The sequence below is a fragment of the Mandrillus leucophaeus genome, unplaced genomic scaffold, assembly GCF_000951045.1.
Source record: "Mandrillus leucophaeus isolate KB7577 unplaced genomic scaffold, Mleu.le_1.0 Scaffold33, whole genome shotgun sequence".
Lineage (NCBI taxonomy): Eukaryota > Metazoa > Chordata > Mammalia > Primates > Cercopithecidae > Mandrillus > Mandrillus leucophaeus.
Window position 1 is genome coordinate 1,437,978 of NW_012103476.1, and position 3,828 is coordinate 1,441,805.

General features: G+C 42.2%; 1 pseudogene; it reads left to right on the plus strand.

Moving 5' to 3' along the window:
- Window positions 1-368: 368 nt before the first annotated feature.
- LOC105545478 lies at window positions 369-1,458 on the plus strand (annotated as a pseudogene).
- Window positions 1,459-3,828: the final 2,370 nt, after the last annotated feature.

Here is a 3,828-nt window from a genome sequence, read left to right on the forward strand (position 1 = left end):
TTGTTGTTGTTGTTGAAATAAACATGCGCTTCATATTTCCATAAGCCATGTCTCACATATTATAAAAGGGCATGCTAAATATAATTAAAAGTAGAGGCAGAAGCATTACCAGCAAAAGAGTGGGTAGCACTAAAGCACAATATTAATGTTCACAGTGAAATGTCATTGAGTCATCAAGGTTTGTGCCATATGGGTCTGCGGCTTAACTCATCCCCAAAGACTGTATTGATTTGCAATTACAACATATCTTGGGGTTAAAGAAAAAAATGTAAAAATTTTAGTTAATCGATTAGGATCACATTTTACCATGCTGAAAGTTATTTAATAAAAGATGATAGGAGCAGGAACCCACATCCAGGAACAGAGCCCTTTGGTCCTCCTTCAGAATGAATGGAGACCAGAAATCAGATATTTATGACCAAGAAAAGCAGAATGTCATTCAGCACTCCTCCCAGATCTTTAGAGTGTTGACTGAGGATGAGATGGGACACCCAGAGACAGGAGATGCTATTGCCCGGCTCAAGGAGGTCCTGGAGTACAATGCCAGTGGGGGCAAGTATCACGGGGTTTGACGGTGCTAGTAGCATTCAGGGAGCTGATGGAACCAAGGGAACAAGATGCTGATAATCTCCAGTGGGCCCTGACTGTGGGATGGTGTGTGGAACGGCTGCAAGCTTTCTTGCTGGTGGCAGATAACATCATAGATTCATCTCTTACCTGCCGGGGACAGATCTGCTGGTATCAGAAGCCGGGCATAGATTTGGATGCCATCAGTGATGCTATCCTTCTGGAAGTGTATACCTACAGCCTGCTGAAGCACTATTGCCAGGAGCAGCCCTGTTACCTAAACCTGATTGAGCTCTTTCTGCAGAGTTCCTATCAGACTGGATTGGGCAGCCCCTGGACCTCATCACAGCCCCCCAGGGCATTGTCGATCTTGGCTGATTCACTGAAAAGAGGTATAAATCTATTAACAAGTACAAGACAGCTTTCTACTCCTTCTACCTTCCTGTAACTGCAGCCATGTACATGGCAGGAATTGGTGTGAGAAGGAGTACGCCAATACCAAGAAAGTCCTGCTGGAGATGGCAGAGTTCTTTCAGATTCAGGATGATTACCTTGACCTCTCTGGGGACCCCAGTGGGACCAGCAAAGTTGGCACTGACATCCAAATGCAGCCGGCTGGTGGTTCAGTGTCTGCAGCGGGCCACTCTGGAACAGAACCAGAGCCTGAAGGAAAATTACGGGCAGAAGGAGGCCGGGAAGGTGACCCGGGTGAAGGCACCGTATGAGGAACTAGATCTGCCTGCAGTGTTCTCGCAGTACGAGGAAGACAGTTACAGCTACATTATGGGTCTCATTGAACAGTACGCAGCGCCTTTGCCCCCAGCCATCTTTCTGGGGCTTGCGCCAAAATCCACAAGCGGAAAAAGTGACCTGGAGACTGCAAGGGTATGAGGGGAGATTCTTAAAAAATATATGATTGTGTAAAAATAACTGATGATAAATGAGTGAATGAGAAGAAATGTTATATAATAGTCACTATATGAAATACAAAAATAAAAGATCAAATATTTCTATTTGGAATAGTCGTTCTTACCTTAAAATTACTGATAATAGAACTTTTTTTTTTTTTTTTTGAGACGGAGTCTCGCTCTGTCGCCCAGGCTGGAGTGCAGTGGCGCGATCTCGGCTCACTGCAAGCTCCGCCTCCCGGGTTCCGGTCATTCTCCTGCCTCAGCCTCCTAAGTAGCTGGGACTACAGGCGCCGCCACCACGTCCGGCTACTTTTTTGTATTTTTAGTAGAGACGGGGTTTCACCGTGTTAGCCAGGATAGTCTCGATCTCCTGACCTCGTGATCCGCCAGCCTCAGCCTCCCAAAGTGGTGGGATTACAGGCGTGAGCCACCGCGCCCGGCCAATAATATAACTTTAGAGAGGGGTTCATGAAGTAGCTAACAGTGTGGCTTAGTTCAATTTTATCATGCCATAGGGTTTAATTGATTATAGATTTTGACTTCACAGTGATTTTCTTTACTCCCAGCAAATGCCCTAAGATTGGATCTTCCCACAAGTTTCCTTACTGGTATGTTAAGAATGATGAAAGAAAATCTAAATCAGCCTTCGAAAGAAAAATATTAAAATCTTAACTCGCCTTTTATGGTGTTTCAATTATGGTTTCTCTCTAAGTATATTTGTATGTGTTTATTGTTTCAAAATATTATATTGGCATTTCTAAATACCAAATATATTCAGACACATTTCAGAAAGAATCAGGCTGAGACCAGCTCAGTCGTGGAGACCCTAACCCAGCAGCCTTAAAGGAATTAAAGACACACACACAGAAATATAGAGTATGGAGTGGGAAATCAGGGGGCTGACAGCCTTCAGAGCTGAGAGCCATGAACAGAGTTTTATCCACATATTTATTGAAAGATAGAAATAGCTTGATGTGTTACAGGTAGGCATTTGCTTAAACTGGTCATGATCTCATCACTTTGTAGCCAATGACTGGCTGAAACTCAGCTGCTTGTAATTGGCTGAAACCTGCCTATCTGTTACCAAAAAAGTATTCTTCTAAGTTAGGTTTCAGTTGTTTACATAGGAACTCAAGTAGGGAGACAGTCTCAGGAAAATGACCGTCTGCTTATTTAATTTAGCAATGGAAAAATTAAACAAACGGAGACAAAATATTATTGAACATGCAGTAGAAAATCTTACTGCTAGTTGTTCTGAGGCATGTGAAAACAAACCAAATTAATAACCCCTCAAACATTTTACAGTGTAAATGGGAACTATATTCATGAAAAGAGAAAAACTATTTTACATCCATATCCTCAGGGAATGAACAGTCCTAGCACATGTTAGTTGTTTGAAAAAATAATTTCAGAATAAAAATGCATGAATGGTTGGATTAAGAGATATAAATGTGTATAACACATATCTGCTTTAAAACACTGTAGCAATTTATTAGTACTGATTGTTGGAAGAGGTTTGGGGCCGAAGTATCACAGGACCACCAACTACCCTGACATAATGAAACTGTCCAATTAACAGATATGTCAGAAATAATACTCTTTTGGTAGTACCGGCATTGAGCAGAAAATGTAGATATTTGTTTCCTAGCTAGGAAACGCTGAAAATAGTCACTGACAGTAAAGTCGATATTTATGGCAAACTAAGATGTAATTGAAAGGAGGGGCCAGCTGGGCTTCCTGGGCCGAGTAGGGGCTCAGAAAGCGGTGAAACTCACTCATTTCCTGCATCAGAACTTACTTCGGTGCTGGATGAATAACACTGAAGATATACGCTTAAAATATTGCTAACATCAGAATTTGTGCATGTGTTTTCTTCCCCAAGAAAGCTATAAACAGCGAAAATTTTGCTGTAAGCTTCCCCTCGTCCTCTTTCCCTCCCCTCTCCCCTAAAACTAAAAGGAATGTTAAAAGCCCGTTTTTCTGTGAGCTGCGGACCTTATCTATGCTCCGAATTCCAATTCCTTGGAAATATCCTTTGTAAAGTCCTGTAAAATGCTGTCCCCTTTGCCATGCTCCTGCAAGGCCATAAAATAGATGAAACCTAAGTTACAATTACGGTTTTCCTCAAAATCTAAGACATGTCACAAAATAATTTGCTGCCTTTGTTTCTCGCTCTGGAAACATCTTCCCTCTGCACGTATTTCCCGCTTTAAAGAGTTTAAAAGGTGATCGAAAAATCGAACACTGTCTACCCGCTTGGGACCCCTTCCACGCTGTGGAAGCTTTGTACTGTCACTCTGCTCAATAAAGCCCACAGTTTTTTGTTTTGTTTTGTTTTCTCTCCATCCGT